The sequence below is a fragment of the Taurulus bubalis genome (assembly GCF_910589615.1).
Source record: "Taurulus bubalis genome assembly, chromosome: 14".
Classification (NCBI taxonomy): Eukaryota; Metazoa; Chordata; class Actinopteri; order Perciformes; family Cottidae; genus Taurulus; species Taurulus bubalis.
In genome coordinates this window covers 7,641,346-7,660,331 of record NC_136602.1, presented here as the reverse complement: position 1 = coordinate 7,660,331, position 18,986 = coordinate 7,641,346, and the positions used below count along the sequence as shown (strand labels likewise).

The window sequence follows — 18,986 nt, the reverse complement described above, 5'->3', positions numbered from 1 at the left end:
TGTTTGATTCCTGCACCGAGTTCTTTGGGTCTCTCGTCAGCATTTCCTATGAATCAGGCCCAACATAAAGCTGGATGTCTCTGCGGATGATTCATCCGATGCAAATAGGAAACTCTGGCATTTGAGCCTAATAATCAAAAAGAACATAATGTTCCCCTTGAAGCTGTTTCCCAGGTATTTGTCTCTCTCTCACGTGGCTGTGATGTAATGTCTAATACTGATTATACTGGTATAATGTAGCTTAGCAAACATGCTAGAAATACCGTCACGTCTTGTCAGATTATACGTATGTTCCTGCTGATTTAAGCCAGAAATGTGACTTTTTAATCTTGAATTAATTAATTTTTGATAATCATTTTACGCCTCAAGCCTTTGTGGAAGTGAAACTGCTATGGGCTTGAAAAGAGTGGTTTATTGATGAGTCCTGTACTGTTTTCTGCTCCTGATCTTCCAGGAAGAGAAGCTGTGGTATGTTTCTGTGTGATGCTGTAATGCCCTTGATTACTCGATATTGCTTGAATCTCATACACAAAAAGGACAAGAGGATCAATAATGGATGCTTTGTTGTTATTCCAGTAATCAATACATGGGCTTGTGTGTGTGCATATGTGTGTGTGTGTCTGTGTGATTGCTTGCTTTCACAAATAGATGTGTCAGTCTGCTTCTTAAATTACATTATGTCCCATATCAGGGCTTTCTATAAATGTGCCGTTCTGTCCAGATTGTATAGATGTATCTGTTGTCTGTGTAATAACCGGACGATGACGCTATTGCTACTGAGGGGTTGTGTGTGTGTGTATGTGTACGTGTGTGTGCGTGTGTTGCTAATGAGCAGCACTGCCGTTAATGACTCCATCAGGCTGTTTCTAAATGCACTTGTCACTCCGATGGGACACTCCGCCAGAGAATCTGCCCACTCAGCAGAACGGGCTCAGACTCTGGCAGGGCACCAGAGACGCACGCACGTACGCACACACGCACAGACACACACACACACATGCACACACACACATAGATGGACACATGCACACATGCTACACACTGACAATCAGTGGTGTGCACTCACTTATTCATTTGTTTGTTTGTTCACTACGTCTTTGGCGTGTCGGTTGTTGACAGTCTAACAATATGAGCGATGCAGAGAGTTTGGGAGAGTGTGAGAAATATCACTTATTCTTCAAATGCAAATGCTCGTTACTCTGAGCAAGGGTTTGCATAGAAATATGAAATATGCCACTGCAATGCTGCTGACTACCGGAATGAAATATTCATGCCCCAGCAGCAGATCAGATATAAAAGTACCCCTAAAGCATCTTGTATTCTGTGTAATATTGGCTCATTGACTAAACTGACTTTTTGTATTACAGCTATATGCTCATTTTTGCATTGTATTTATAAACAGAATGGATCGAAGTGGCTACTCGCTCTTTTTACTTGAATGATGTATTTGCTGATTGTTATTCTCGGGCTGATCTGTAACTATGTCAGAGGAATTGGATTGTTCCCCATAACAGGATACTGCAGCAATACCACAAGCTACACAGAAAAACATTGTGAGCAAAAGAGCAATAAAGTGTGCCATTGTTATCGAGGGAAACCGTTCTCTTTTTTTTCGGTCTCAGTGCATATCCTAATGTTTCCTGGCACGCTGCCAATGTGAATTAAGTGCACTGTTACATATTTTTGTCTCACAGTCAACATATGAAAAATATTACAAGACAAATGTGTCTGAAATATCAAAACGACACTTGTTTTTTTCCTGATCTGCATTGTGGTTTGATAAGTGAACAAAGCTCCATTCTGTCTTCATAAATGCATAAAGGGTGAAACCAAAGAGGGTCGCACAAAGTAAAGTAATTAATTAGAGAAAGAAGTGACCTTTGCTGCTGTCCTGCAGCATCGACAGCTATGACTCTGAAACCTGTGAGGCAGAGAGATGATTGGTATCATAATTCAAATTCCAGCTTTCGCCAGGCTTTGAAATGTAGTGTTTTAAAAGTGCGGCTGACCAGAAATAAGAAGACCTTGAGAAGGATGTATTGTTCCCATACGCCTTTAAAACCAAAAAGAAAAGAAATCATTTGAAAAATTCTTGCCGTGATTTAGACAGGCACATTGAGATAACTCTAATGTTTGTACTGCAGATGATACAGCCTGCAACCAATTAGCTTAGCTTAGCATGCAGACTGTAAATGAGGGGAAAGCGCTTGCTTGGCTCTGTCCTATCGAATCTAAAGCTCAGAAATGAACATCCTGTTTGTTTAATCTCTACAAAAAATGTGGTGGACTATTTCTTGGCTGAGTGCAGTAACTTCTTCCTCTTGTTGTCACTGTGTTGTTGCCACAGAGCCAGGCTAGCTGTTTCCAGCCTTTGTGCTAGGCTAACCGACTGCAGCCTCATATTTACCTTAAAAACATGCGAGTGCTGTCATTGAACTAAAATGACAATAGTTGACAAAATGTTGATTGTAGTATGTATAGTTTAATAATCTCCAGGAGCTAAACACAGAACAGTGTGTCTCCTTGTGGCCCGCATACAACACAAAGGACATTAATCACATCACAATCACTGTAGTTTCCCACATACTGTGAGCCAAGAGGACAGTAATAACACATTTCTTCGAGTGCATGAAGAGTGATGTACAGTCCTTACATAATCTGTAATGTGATTCACTTAATCAGGTAAGGCAAACTGTCCACTCAGTTTATCTTGTATTGGACTGAGCATTAGAGCTTCTTTTTTACTGTTCAATCCACCAGGGATGACTTGCCAGGGAAGTTTACATTCTGCCCCACTATCTCTCCCCAGAGAACTGGCCTGATTTTTTATTTTTTTTTCACTGCTGCCTGCCGAAATTGGTTTCTCCTCGTATACTACGAGGCCGAGCGTCGGAGAGCTGTATCTGCTGATACAGTTTGTTGGCTTTAGCCAGGAGAAACAGAGAGCTGCAGAAGGAAAATAATAATAAAAAAAACAAAGGATTGCTCTTGCTCACAAAATAGCTCAATATGGTTTTCTGTCTTGTCTTTCTTCAATTGAACCCTTTAGTGCAGAAGCCAGTGAGCAGATTGTGAGTTGAGATGATGTGGAGGATTATACAAGGTCAATGCTTGTGACTACTGCATTCATGGAACATAGATGGTGTTCCTGACTCCTGCCCTCACCTAGAGCATCATCGGTAGCTGGTTCATCCCTCAGCGCTGTGAAGATCAGGGCTGTCTGGGAAAACAACCCATGTATCTGTGCAGGCGGAGAAAATATACAGTGTATCACCAAAGCAAGTCACCCCTCCCCTAGACTTTTTAAACTACTTTTGTGCTGCAGCACCTTTTAGCAAATGTAAGTAAACGACACCATACAATTCCAAAAAATAACATTATCGGATTTATTCATATCTGATATCTGTTGAACTTCCATTGTTTGACCCACAAAACCTATTCAGTGAATCACAGTAAAGTCTAGAGCTCATGATGGATTAGATATCCGAGAAAAAAAAGTCATCATTTTCATGGAATATTCAATTAGTGATGGTAGCGAAGGTAGTGAAGGTCGATTATTCATTTTCAAGGAAGGCATGTTAAATCGTGCAGCTTCTTTATTCTGTGAAAAGATGTAAACAGTGAGCTTTGATTGATGATTTCTATCCAATATGCCCCTTTCACAGCAGACATTTTGACATCTAGTTGCAGGGTAAACACAGGTGTAATTGATAAAATTAGTTATGGTCCCATTTTATTCAGTGTGTCACGGTGAGCCAACAGGCACAGTAGTGCCCTGTCTCACCTAAATTGAACAGGGCCATAATTCATGTTATTAATAACACCTGTGTTTACCCTGTAAGGACAAGTAAAACTGGCTGCTACATCAATGTCCAGAGTCAAATGTGACGTGATGCTTTTTAATCAAAATTCACTTAAGTTGTATTTATAAAATAATGACATTATGGCATTTACCTCCTATAATCCTCAATAACTGATCTTTATTACTCTGCGTATTGTATACTTTAGGTTAAGTACATAACATCATGTTTTTTCCCAGAGCAACTTCAATTTATTTCCAGACACATACAGGAGGAGCAGTTTGGGGTGCAGTGTCTTTCTCAAGTACACTTGGCCGACATTCTCCACTAACTGAGATTTAAAATTGCATTATAAACCGTGTCCTAATTACATACTAATTACATACAGTATATTGTTGCACTATTTTTGCAGTTAGCATTTGAAAAATCTGCCATATGACATGTGTGATGTGCTACAAGTCAAAGTTGAGCTGGTTACCAAGCATGCAGAATACCAGGAAGCTGAAATCAAAGCAGCTAAATGGAATTCAGCCACCATCAATTATATGGTGTCAAGATGTCTGATGTAAAAAAAAAGCGTATCTCTTTGTGCATTGTATTGTGGAGCAATAATGAACATCGACAAAATGAAGCCTCTTTTTTTTGTTTTCAGTGTGCACACTTGGAACGTACTCAGAATTACAGTGTTGTCTGGAATTGGGACGGGATTGTACTTTTTGTGATCAGAGCTAAACGTACATTGATTGAGCTGGAAAAGGCACAGTAGGCCAGCGAGGCACGGAGTGATATCGTTGCATTTCAAGATTCTTTACAGCCTCGCCCGCTTGGGGGATACCACTGTATTTTCCCTCTGATGCAACATCTGATCAGTTTGCCCGGCTTGGCACATACACCCGAGTTGATATCCCGACAATGTTTCAGTCGGAACATTTCAATTTGATGTAGAGGGTAGATTCTGTCCCTTTTCAGAGACTGTTGAGAGCGTCACTGAATGTTTATGCGGGCAGGAACTGGTGATAAGGAAACAGACAGATGCTGTCTTCTCATGGTTGATTTGTCTTGGTGACAATGTAGAACAATATTTGGGACTTTGAGTCACTATCACACATGAAAATGTTTTATGTTTCGACTGCAACGTGGGAAGGAGTAAAGCGGTTTCTAGGAAAAGATAAAGAGAAAGTGTCGTGGTGTTACAAGAGTAATGGTATGTTGTGACTCCGACAGAGAGAGAATGCTTTTGTAAGACACGCCACACTGTATTCCTCCATTCAGAATATGTGGCAGATTGTATCGTTTGCACTTGTTTGCTTTCCGCCCTCCAAACATATCTGCTTCCCCTCCTGCTTTTTTTCTTTCCGCAGAACTAATTCTACAAACTGTCCAAAATCCTTTTTGAAGTAATTTAATGGAGTGTTTGTATTGATTATGTGCCTCGCTCACCCCTCCCCACGTTCTCTCCTTCTTTGGTATGTTTTTCCCCTTGCTTTTTTTTGGTGGTGCTGGGAGGGTTTATGGCAGTATCTTCTTCATTATGCTCAGACCTGTAGGAGAGAGAATCACAAGCTGTTTTTCCTCGCTGATGTGCTCATATCATTAATTCACTTCTGACTGGCCGGAAGCCAGAGAATTCTAAATCTGTAAGCAGTAAATTGTGTGCCGGGGTGGAAAAATCTATTAGATGTTTGAGCATGCCTCGAATTTGAATGGGAGAGAGAGAGAGAGAGAGAGAGAGAGAGAGAGAAGACAAAACGACACACTGAGAGAAAAAGAGAGAGAGAGAGAGAGAGAGACCACCCTACATCTGAGCCATATCCTGTTATGGCTCGCACCGTTATCAAATTCAGCTTCTTCCGATAGCTGTATTCATTAATAATTTGTGTTATTTTATTTCTGGAATGTCACATAATGTGTTTTTTGACTTGAGTGAGGGAGGGGGGCTGAAGGCTGATGTGGATGGTTAAACAATGAGAATGGCCTCAGAGGAAATGAAGAGCTCTGTCTCTCCATTAGCGAGGTCTGAAACAACAGTTGTGTCTCTCTTCTCTCCATTAGTCAGGTCTGGAACAACAGAGGTGCTATTGATGTGACCTTTGCCAGGCATTTAAATAGACAGAAAGGGAGTGAGGTTCTTTCATAACACACTATCTTGTCTCTGTCAAAGAAAAAATATATATTTATTTTTGGATTATTTTTTTGTTTTTATTCATTTTTGATCTCAGGTTGTGTGTTTCTTTTCTTAAACAAGTTGCCTGCTAGTTCCAGTTACGCTCTGACTCACACTTAAGTGTTACCCAACCAACAGGCTTACTGGAGAGGTTTCTATATTTGTCTTTGTCAAGATGATGCTCATTTCAAGTATTACTGCAGCATTAATATTTCAGTGCCAAACTGCCTTTTCTACACGGCTCCCTGACATGTTATGTTGACATGCTGCCTCATATATGGACACACCACACACATCACAGATTGTACAATTAATAGCTCTACATATTTCATGAGCATGCCAGTCCATCTGCTTTATGAATGCCTGTAAAACTGTCCTGTCCTGTTGTGTGTGTTAAAAGGACTTGCATTTCAAATCAACGTTAAGAAAAACATATAAATGGACGTCGCATTGTGAAATTAATATGAGCAGCGGTGCAATGTAAATAATTTACTAAATCTCTGTGCAGATGTGAGGTACTTATACTTTACTTGAGTATTTCATTCTGCATCATACTTCTCTTGCACTACTTGTATGTGTCAGTTTAAATCACGGTTATATACATGCATGGGATTAAAATCAAGAGATGATGCATTTTTACAGATTAAACTACCCATCCATGCATAAAACAGTAAGAATTTGTTCCGCTCAACCCACTGCAATAGTAAAATACTACTTATACACTAATGCATCAGTAATCATATTCCATTAATATATGAGTACGTATACTCATAGGAACAATGTTGAGGACTGAGTAAGCTTATAAGCCTACTCCTACTTAATTGTGAGACTTATGGTACATTTAGCTAATAATACGTACATGCTTTTATTTAAGTGACACTTTCACTTAAATACAGGATCTGAATGCTTCTTCCACCTCTGAATATGAACATCAACTATTTCTGATTAAGGCACATGAACATGATTCATATTATTGCATTGTCTTGGATAAGTGAATCCTGTGAGTGGTGATACATTTAATTTGATAATGATTTTCTATTGCTGTTGCTCCATACAGTTCATTGTGAGTTTAAAAGTTCCTTTGTTATCTCTTAGAACTTGAATCATGGCTCACTTTACAAGCTCTGTGGCGATATGATTTATAAGACTGATCTGCGCACATTGATAATAATAACTTGATTTCCACAGCATGTGAGTGAACAAAGTACCCATTTATTTCTACCATAGTATTACGGTGTTAGAAAAACAATTCCACTCAGACCTGTGCCAAGGTGAAAAATAGCTCTCGCCGCTGATTGCAGACCAGCTTTCTCAACATCCATTTAGTATCTGTTATAATCTGAAAGGCAGCACTAATGCAAGAGGGTCACGTACTGTAGCCAGCTGCAGGATATATACTGGAGTACACAGTGTGGAAGATAGACTTCTAGCCTTGTAGGAATAACATAGTGTTCATTTCACAGCACAGAGGTAATGCATTTTTCTTGCATTCAAAGGTAATTGCAATGGGAGGCTTTGATAGATTCCAGACCTTTGGTGTGTGCGTGTGTGTGTGCGTGTGCTCAGACATACTTGCTTGGACACATAACTGCTCTTAATGTTTTTATTAAGCCAAAGAAATACAAATGACGTAATTTGTATTTGAAAATATCTGTGCAGATGGTGTAATATATTTTGGTTTCTTTGATATATATCGGCTGCCAAAGGAGTTGGAAGGAGTGCTTTGGCTGCAAACAATAGATCATTGATGCCTCTCTATCCTCTTTTTGAACCTGTCAGTCCATTTCCTTGTTATGTACTGGCCCAAGGAGCACTTGGCAAAATGAGAGGCATTCAGCCAGTCTTGTTTTTCCCCCTGATTTTCCCCTCAGCCATAACTCAGGAAAGCTGTTGTTTCATCAGACGACATGGGGGATAATATCTACAGTTATAATTAGCAGAGTCACAGAATCCCAATGTACCAATGTAGTAGGTGCAACATTTATTGATCTTGCTAATGCTAATTATTAAATGTGAGAGAGACATCTGAGCAAATGGAGACCTGATATTTAGGTATTTGGCTTTCATGACGAGCAATTGTGCATTTGTAGCTTCATCACTATGACTGGCAGGTTTTCAAACAATAGAAACCTTTGCCAAATAATTTGTTGTCACTCTTTGTCTCTTCTCATTGTGTTATCATACTGCATACAATATAAAAAAGACTCATATTGGACTTTTCTTCTTGCAAAAAAAACCTCAGCAATATTACATAGAGAAATGAAAAATATGGAGTAACCGGTCAACATAAAGTTGTTATCGGAGCAAGTAGATATTCTCCATTGAAGTTCTTATCTTCCCCTGAGACATGAACACCGTATACAAACACCGTATGTTCTGCGCTACACTGATTGCAGCTCTGTTGGTAAAGCAGGGGTTTGTCACATCAGAAGTCATGTTCATTAATCTGGAATGAATACGTTGAAAGCCAAGCTGGTCGCAGTTTATCAGAAATTACCTGCTTGTTTAGCCAGATACTGTGTGTTTCACATGAGTAACACAGCAGCCTTGTGAACACAGTTTGTGCAGGAGCGAGCTGGGGAACTTCAAACTGAGATCATTAGGGGTTGTGCAGAGAAAACAATTGTTAGTGGTTGTTTTCTTTTTTGTGGTGCTGTTAGAATGTGTAATCACAACTAAGTGCCGGGAGAATTTCCCGCAGTGTGCATTTCTGGGACTTGCTTTTGTATCTTCCGTACGGTTTATATCAATGACAGCTTATAAACAAGAAATCTGAACAGATGGTGCTGGTTTTTAATGACATATTGCTATCTGTAAAGTCTCTCTCTGAGCCACAGACTAAAACGTCTCCCCTTGGGGAGTGCACCGCTCTAGTTGTTATCATCCGCTGCTAATGTCACTCTTTTCTTTGTCAAATTGTCAAGTCCTCCAGCTAAATAAATGCAATGTAGATTGAGTATTGTGCTGGATGTAATTATTGAAAAGGGTTCCAGTTGACTTAACTCTATGGGCTGTTTATGTAAAGCCCTCCTCCTCTGTACAGATCTGATGATAGAGAGAGAGAAGGAGAAAGAGAGGTTCTTATATAATGACAGGAATTCACAATGGAGCTATGCTGAATGACAACCCCCCTACTCTTCCTCATTACAGTTTTACTATTGGGAAACTTGCCTGTCTCAAATAGCCTCCAGTATTATTCCTTTTCCCCCGCCTGCTCTTTTTGTTCTTCATTCTTTTACTGAAAACATATTAAATCATGTTTCCTTTTACACAGTATACACCCTGAGAAATAAGTCTGAGTAGATAATGAGAGGCCCTTCTTTGAGGAAATACACACAGCAACTTTGATCTAGAATGGCATGTAATTCCTTGCCTGACCCAATTCCCAATCTCTTGATAAGATGTTTTTTTTCTTCTCTTTCTCTCTCCCTCCTTTGCTCCAACCTTCCCGCAGAACTCTCTCAAATGGGAACTTGCTGTCCCATTAAAGATACATTTAAAGCCAAACATATCATCCATTTCATTCTGCAGGAGGAGGATATGTGTGGTTGGAAACGCTGTCCACTACAGGCTGAAACTCTCCATGTATCCCTCTTTCTCCCTGTCGGTGACAACCTCCGAGATCTCTGATCACAGCTGCGCAATTGAGTTTGTGTCGGACAGAGCTGCGTGACAAATGAAAGTGGCCGTCATAGTAGATAGAGTATCATCACCTGGGTGTAAAAGCTTTTAAGCTCGCTTGAGAAGAGTGAAAGAGACATGGAGAAGGGTTTCTCTTGTTTGTGTATAAGGCAGCTGTATTGCTCCAACCAAAGATAGTTGATTAAATTTGCTCCCTGTGGTATTTGCACATTTTGGGTTCTTGCAGAGCAGCTTGTTTTTACTTTCAGAATTGACTGCGCCATAAGTGGATTGACCCCCAAAACCCAGCAGTAGTCTTTCATTAGTCAGGATGCAGCCGGGGACCAGACAGCGAACAGTGTTTAGGGTCAATCCATCACAACACAAAAGGGGATCAACATGGCACAAACTTGTCGTCTTCATCTTAAGGGGCAATGTTGGACCCAACCTCGTAGTAATCACGTTTTCAACTTCTCTTCCTCGTGACTCGGATAATTCGGAGGGGCCAAAGCTGCGCGTTACTTCGTCTCCGGCACGAAAGCTGGCCCTTTGGAGCTTTCGCGATAGCTCATTTGTTACGAGGCCCCCGTTGTTTTTTCGATAGTCAAAAGAACCAATTTGGGCTTTTGACAAGGAGCCCCTCTGAATAATTCCTTCATGTATTACAGGACCTATTAAATGCAAACTTTTCAATCTGGCAATCAATAAGGCAGGCAGCTTTCCCTGGCCCCGTGCCAGACACATTAGGGCTGCGAGCGATGGTTGCTAGGGAGCTGAGCCTGCTCAGGGGAAAGAATGTTTAATGTAATAGAATCACATAAATCAACTGGAGGAAAGTGCTTGTGTTGTTTCTTCTCTTCTCTCCTCTCTGTTTAACTGAAAACATTTAATATGGGTGTGTGTTTTTGAAAATCTAGTACAGCCATTTTTTTCTCCCCCCTTCTGTCAACCGCAAGAACATCTGGGATGGAATTAAGCTGAGGGAAGTTGAATTTTCTCAGTGTTTATGTGTGTACACTTCCAATGAGTGTCAATGTGCATGTGAGTGTGTGTGTGTGTGTGTGTGCGCGTTTGTATGCACGCTTGTTTTTCTACGCATGGCTGTGTGTTCTCAATCCCTGTGTCTCACACTTGAATAAATTGAGGTGAGAATTATATAAATGTTTCTTCTTCTTTTTTTCTTTGTCACAGGCCACTGCCCCACCCTGCAGAAATGAATGGGGCACTTTAGTGCTTTACTATAATTAAGAACAGGAGCCAGCATGCATGGAGGGCTCTCTTTTTCTCTCTTTCTATGTATCACTCCCTGGGAGTGTTACCCTCCCTCTCTCTGCCCTCTGTACAGTTTCAGCAGAACATTTCCTCTGGGTGTTAGTGCCCTTTCGTGGGAATATGATTATCTTAGAAGAATTAGTGCACAGTCGTGGCCTGTGAATGTAAGATCCCTCTTAAAGTCATACTTCATAACCGCTGTATCTGATAACGCAGAATATTTGTAATATCAGATGTGATCAGCTGGAATTTTTGACAGGTACAATTGATTTACCACCATAGACACTTCTCAAACAGCAGCATAACAACTAATCCACTCTCCTTTTATTTGGAAGCTCATATTTTCACAGAACTACGACACTGCTAGTGTCGCAATTATTCTGCTCCTGGGTTTGTCACTCCAGACTCAGGACAGCCAGAGTTGTGTGTTAAAAAGTGAAACATGAAGAATGTTAATAATGTTTGGACCGAGTTTACAAATTGACAGCAAAGAAGAGGATTATCCTGCTGGGAGGTTTCTACGGAGAGTTGATTAATTTCCACTCTGGGAGCATCTCAGTGGAATATAGTGTAACCACGTGTTAGCAAACAGTTGCATCTTTACACATTCAACAGTCACGTAGCAGCAATAGCATTCATTTAGTGTTGTGTTTCTGGCCAGCTGGGAAATGTGATTTCTCTACTCACCACTCTTTTTGATCTGGTTTGGTCTCCAGCGAGAAAAACATCTGTCTCTGAAGCTGCTAACCAGCTAGTTTCTAACTGGTTCTGTCTGCTTTATGGTGCTGAGCAGGTGATGCACAGTGGATTTGTAGGCCTTTTTCGTTGTGGACTGTAAAACCAAAACAATAAGCCGAAACATGCTGAAACCATCCATAAAGCTGATGGGTAATGCAGTCAGTTGATATTCCATTTGATTCATTGTTATTATACTCGAAAGACATTGATTAGTGCAGCTGGATCTTGAGGATATATCAATAAAGGAAAACGCTTCATGATAATAAGACTTTATTGGGGGAAATTCACAAAAATGCTGATACTATCATGATATTCATTTCAGCCATATACAGCCTCCATTTGATCTACAAAAGATATATTTGAGATATCGCTTCATAAAGTGTGTTGTGTACATTGTGTCTGTTTGTGTGTGAGAGCACAGCATGCATCTGATATGATGAGCAGGGGAAAGGCGAGTCAGTGTCTGTGACTGATGGGATGTTGATGACGGACGGCCACTGAGTCATTTGCAAACACAGTATGTTATTCAATACAGATCCATTAAATACATCAGAAACATTATTCCAGTTCTCCTCCCTTTGAGCAAAATATAGGCTAAGTGTCCGTGACACACTCTGTGATCGCTCTGCTTTGTCTTGCACCAATACAGCGATTTATTGATGCCACGTCGTCCGCATGATTAATGGGGTTGTGTTTACAGCACAAACTAGGTTGCAATTAGCGAATTGTTCTAGCACATTTTGTTTTATCCCAAATGCAGTTGTCATTCACAGATTGGACAAGCGATGAATCATGCAAATTCAATGAGTTTATTTCATTGTTTCATTTAATTCTCTCTACAAGTACGGCGCCCTCATCCCCCCACGCACCATTTCCATTCGGTGTCACTGACAGATGCTGTTCCCTCTTTATTTGGTCAGGTTTCAATAACATGAAACCAATAGCCAGATCGGGCGCCTGCTGCTGCTTATATGGACCCCTCTCAGTGTCATGTCCCCTCATTGACAAGTGGGAGAGAGAGAATGTGGATGAATCAGAGATGTGTTATATATTATGAGAATGGGCTAAATGGAAACAGGGCAACCTCAGAGATCAATACAGAGCAGAGAGCCTGCAGAACGGAGCGAGAATACCAAACAAGATTTCTCCTCTCACCGTTTCCCACTTCCAGTTTCCCTCTTATCTTCCCCAATGTGTTACTTCATGCCGATTTTCTTTTTTTTTTAAAGCTTTTAACTTTGCTTTGGTGTTAAAAAAAAGCAACAACAACAACAAAAAAACACATCAAATATGAAAGTGACATTATTGGCTCTGGGTTACATGCCTTACCATTTCTCGCCAACCCCACAAAAGCTGCAGGGGGATCCAGTAAATTCCTTGGCCGGGCAGATAATGTGGAAATGTTGACAACAGCAAATTTCATCCGAGTGAGTGATTTAAGAACTACAGCGGGTGACAGCGAGCATGAGAGTAATGGTTTTCAGCTTTTTCCTGCTTGTCTGTGACAAGAGAAATGAGCATACTTGCCTGAAAGATCTTGTCAGAGCTTGTGGGCAGTTTGAATATTTTTAAGCTTGGTTGAATGTAAATGACACAGTTTACATGAGTCACATTTGGGTTTTAATTAGCCAGCGCAGATCTGCTTTTAACTGTCAGCAGCCCTCCTATTACGACTACGTTCAGTCCCAACTTGCAAAGCCGCTGTAGAAATTCTCCAATAAAAGCAGAGGAGCTCAGAGATGCAGCAGTGGATCGCCCTTTTTATTTTTCTGGATTGGAATTCAATGATATCAATGATGTTTCATCTGACATCGCAATAGCTATTCATCCTGCAGAGCAGCTGCTTCAACCACAACTAATGAGTTTCATGTCGTATGCACATTTCTGAAAATCTGATTATAATGAGTAATTCATCATGCTTGTTATGGAAGAGAATCATATTTTTTTCCTTTGGAGTAATTACACAACATATCCTTTAATTTTTTCTGGTGTAATGTAGTGTCAGAGCTTCTACTCCTGTCTCGCTCATATACAGCGAGACTGCAGTACTTTAGTGTTTTTCTTTTAAGGCAGAGCTGGCTCATTGGAATATTTCTCTCTCAAATATCAAATCCATCCTGCGTTGTGAAATATATTTTTGTCATATTTATGAGCTAAAGATTCTGCGCATATATAACAGCATGCTACGTTTACTATGGTGGAGTAGACTGAGATCTATATTTCACTCTGCAGTGTCTCATGACAGCTGCTGTAGCTAATGGGCTGATGTGTTGCTTACAGTGTAGTCCAATATTTGTGTTTTTTAAATGACTATGTATTCACTTTTGCTTGTTTTAGCACATCAAATAACTACGAATCCCTTGTACTTGACATCTATACCAACACATTTTTAGACGTATTCTCCTCAATATTGTTTCATTCAGGGCTATTCTGTTGATTCATTTTACGACAACAATTGTTTAATTTATTCCATGAAATCTCACGAAATAGTGTAAAATGCACCTCACAATTTGAGCCCAAAGTCAATTCGCCTGCTTTGTCTTGCAAAAAACTAAAATATTCAGTTGAGGATATTCGATTACGAGAAAAGCAACAAATCCTCCCATTTGAGAAGCTGCGGACAGATGTTTATATAATTTCTGCTCAATAAATCACTTAGACAATCCTCAAGTCAGTCAGCTATTGTGTCAGCGCTTGTTTCATTTCATGCCAGCGCAACAAGAAAATAACCTTGCAAAGATTTAAAAACTGGTTTAATTGAAAAGCATTATTGATTTGTGTGATTTTGAAATACAATGTGTTCAAAGGAAATTTTGTTTCCAAGAAATGAGGACTGTTGGCTGCTGAAAGCATCTAATTCATTAGTGTTTTGAGAGGAAGACAGACAGGAAGCAGACACATGATTTCATTTCATCATGTTAAAAAGTTGCTGTCTGGCAGATGGTTCTCAATTTTCCTTGTTTCCTCAAATGCATCAAAGCAGAAACATTTATTATAGCATTTATTCTCTGTGATGTATTACCAAATGTATTATTAGCAACATTTAAGTCTTTGCAAGTCAATTTTGTATTTTGTGAATACAAAACAATGGTTGCCTGGAAGACAGCAAATCAATACAATCAAATCTAGCAGAATGGTCTTTGACTTTTTTCTCTCTGCTGTACAGTTGTTTTATTTCACGTCTTCAAAGATGAGTAAAAAACAAGGCATAAACACAAAAGCTCTGCAGTGTAACTACTCATTGTGTTCTCTGTAAGTGCTTTGCTCTCCATCTCTGCTTGTAAAGTTTTTGATTAAAAGAGGTGCTGGAAGAAGAATATTGCTGCACCTGAGTGACAGATGTTTGTATGCTTTTGTTTTTGTTAAAATCAACAGATATAGATTTCTTTGTGTTCAGTTCCCTTTCATTTGTGTGGCATCTGTCTTATCCCCTGGGCCGTGATTCATACCAAAGCACGGTCTCTACAAAGCCACATCAGTAACATACTGTATTGATTCACTGTAGTTTCTTCAATGCCACATTTGGTCAAAAGCGCTAGTATTTTCGCATGAATAAACAAAGAAAGTGTTGCCGTGTAAAACCTCTATGTAACTAGCTGATGAGATTTTCAAAGTATTGCAGGCCACAGATGAGTTATGCAAACTGTCCCTTTCATATAATTGTCTTCCTGACATCAGGGGGGTGGACGGCTTAAATATCTAGTAGAAACATACAATCATTGGTCCTGACCCGCTGCACGAGCAGTTCAGTCCTTTCTGCATTCTTGCTTTAATCGTGTAATGCCTGAGTCTGATTTTTCTTAAGAAATGGACTTTTAATTCGCATCTTACAAAACTGGTTCGGTCATGCGTCTTTAATCTTGTGAATTTTAGTAAGATTAGCCTCATATCCTGTCATCTCAAGACATTGTGAAACTCATTCATGCCTTTGTCACTTCATGGTTACGTTATTGTTCTACACTTTTTAATTTGAGTAACTCAGTCATCCTTGGAGTGTCTACAGCTTGAGCGTAAGACTTCATGTATGCAAATATCCCTCCTGCTTTTGTTTCATTCAATCAGTACATTATATAATTGATTTTTAAAATGACATGCCCCCTTGTCATTGGCCTTGGCACGGCATGGAAGATCTGCTACCTACATTATTTAGCTGGAGCCTTAGAGTAGTAGCTCTACTGAAGACACAAACAACAGCAACAATAGAAGAAGCAATAAAAACAAGACATAATAAAACGGATCAAGGCCTTTCAGTTCTCTGTCTGACTAATCAAAAAGAGACAGAAACCATTATTACATTACATGTGCGTCCCTTTAATGCTCGTACAGAGCATGTATTGTACAGTATAGTACAACATAATGTACTTAACTTTGAGTATACTTTTATCAGTTTACTGTTTGCTGTATATTGTATTAGAATGTAATGAGTGCTGCACTGACTGAGTGGTTATAACGTCAGCTGTCCTGCAGAGCGGTTATGACCCTGACACTATTGTAGTTTATGAGGTCAGGAGCTTTACAACGTGTTCTGAAAATAATCTGCAACGACACAGCTGTTTGATTAACACGCTGAAACGAGACGTCTGACAGACAGACAGACAGAAAAAATAGATCCTGAGAGAGAGACAGAGAGAGAGAGAGAAATACATTGCATAATGTTCTCAGTGTATTCCAGCTTTCCAGTGATGCAGCCACAGCCCCGACCAATTAGAAACCTTACGTAAAGATAAGCATGCCCTTTATTTCGAAAGGTCAACTGTGAGAACAAAAGGCTTTTTTAAAGTGTATATATTATCAATGTACATCACACGCATGCACACACACACACACACACACACACACACACACACACACACACACACACACACACACACACACACACACACACACACACTGACATGCATACCTTTAGTCTTTATACTGTTATTAATGCCCTGCGGCTCTCTCCCCAAATTGAATGTAATCAAGTGAAATGCTGCGAGGGTCCTCGGGAGAAAGAGCAGGTCTGACGGTGACCGCTTACAATAAAATCCCTGACATTTTGAAACAAGGCTCGCTCCACCTCTGAGCTATAATTGCATATGACAACAACTGGCACAGTCTTTGATGAATGTGTGTCTGCAGTGTGTAATATGCAAGTGCATGTATGCAGGAATATGTGTTGTGTTTGTACATCTGTGGGCTTAGTGGCAGCTACCTCTGCATATGTGTGCGGTTCTGTGTTGGATGAATGGTTTTAATAATTTCTTTTGAAGTGGTCGCCATATTGGAGAACAGTGGAACTAATTACACTGATTGTTGGGAATGCAGCTGCTGTTAATATGAATGGTGTCCTTCCTGCCCGGTTTCTGCTGCACATTTTAGCCTCCAGCTTGATACAATAACACCAAAGAGGGAAAATATTTTTTTTTTTATGCCTGCTGTTTGTAAACCTGTTTTTGAGTGGCAAAGGGGAAACGCTTGCTAGTTAGCCACACCTGAAATATTAACTTACTAGCAGAAATTCCCATGAATGTCGAGCCAAGGGCTTTGTGAAAGCAGACAGGACAGTAAATAATTAATGTAGAAATTGTGTTTCAAACTGCCTGACTCTGCTTCATCAACTGTTTGAACCATGTATTCGGCTTTGTAAGCCAGAAAAATATTAGCCCTCTACTTTCAAACAACAGGCTCTGTGAGCAAATGAGTCTACAAAAAGGGACATTGACTGCAGCTTAAGGGAACAATGCAAATGCATAATTGGTCTATGTGTTATGATTTGGCCAATTTCTAGTCATTGTGCAGTGCTTTATTGTGTTGAATCACCTCTGCTAAGGTCATGTGTCATTTTATTATCATATAATCACCATAGTAGAAGATATGAAACAACACGCCTCTGAGAGCTTTGGACCGGAGACACCATATTTTACCATATTGTATTTTGTGTAAAGACACCTTATATTTATGGATGGGTAATATTGGAGCGCAAACAATGAGTAAATTAATGATCAATTAATCGAGAAAGTAGTTGACAGATTAATCTATGAAAATAGCCATACGTTGCAGACATGTTTTATATAATTTGAAATATCTCTTTGTGCATGAGGCGACATGTTATGTTATTTCCCTTCCGAGTTTATGGGGAGTAAGATTTAATCCTGTTTTATGGCAAGAGTGTTAAACATTATGCAGACAAGAGTAATGAGATTTAGTTTAACAGAGAGCTCCTGGAAAGTAACACAAGGGAAACACTGTGCCTAATATCATCTTTAACAATTGGAAAATGCCTCTTCTAAACCTTCAAATTGGCTCATTAAAGTGTTTAATCCCTTATTAAAGTGTCTTATTTACCCAGTTCCATCTTCTGCTGGGTACAACATAATAATTGAACATGTAGTACGTTTTAGATTATTATATTTGTATTACTGTGTGTGGGTGGTAGAAGTACATTTAATTTGAATCTGCATCAGTAACATGTGGCCTTAACAACTAACTCTTATATGTATAATAACCAACTATAAACATTGAGAAGATATTTTAATATAAGCAAAATCAAGAGGCTACATTTATTAACATGTATAGTCTGCTGGTTCTGTATTTGCAATAGAAGCAGTATAGTAGTATAATGCCAGGGTAAAAGTCATGAACATATATTCTTAATAAATACAAAGGAGACGGTCTTGGTATTTCAGGCTATAGATGTCTCCAGAATCACATTTTGCTGTGAAGACACACACAGACTTAAAATGTGAAAATAATACCTGCGTCACTGTCACAAAAAAAAAACATTTCCGAGCACCGAGTTTATCATCATTTCCTGTAAATGTATTTGCTAGGTTTTACTGGTGGTTTAATATTAACAGTTTTATTTGTCTATCAGCATCTCTTCCTGGTTTTTATAGGAGCTCATGACGTCAGCTCACTGTAATTCCTGCCCAGAGGTTTCTTTGCCAGTTAGTTGTCAGTCACAGGTGATAATGCCTCAGTCGCTCGTACATACTGTTAGTGGAATATTAATTACACACCCACATCAGAAACAACACACCCAATGTGATGGCAATGTTTGGCTCTAATGGGACGTTTCCCTACCACTTAAGTAAAACAGTGAGTCTTGTTATAAACCAACTGTGCCAGATTATTATTATTACACTAGGCCATAGATCTTAAAGCAAGATGTAAAGCTATAATTATTGAGACAAACTTGCCAATATCATGCATCGAGAGCTGTTTTTGTATTACTCCATCAGCGATGCATGTCATGCATTTCAAACATGCAGCCCAACAACACTAACTATTTAAACAGTTCACATGAAAGGGTGTGATGCCAGTTTGGCGAAGCGTATTATTAACACAAAGGGAGCGAAACCTTTTTAAGGCACAGTGATAAAGCAAATTTCAGGCATGTTGCTTCCTGA

At 39.6% G+C, this 18,986-nt stretch overlaps 1 protein-coding gene across 1 annotated transcript in view; it reads left to right on the top strand.

Moving 5' to 3' along the window:
* arid5b (AT-rich interaction domain 5B) overlaps window positions 1-18,986 on the top strand; it is a gene marked incomplete at its 5' end in the record, with an annotated part of 68,925 nt that overhangs the window by 11,489 nt on the left and 38,450 nt on the right. The gene's annotated exons all lie outside the window — the stretch shown is intronic.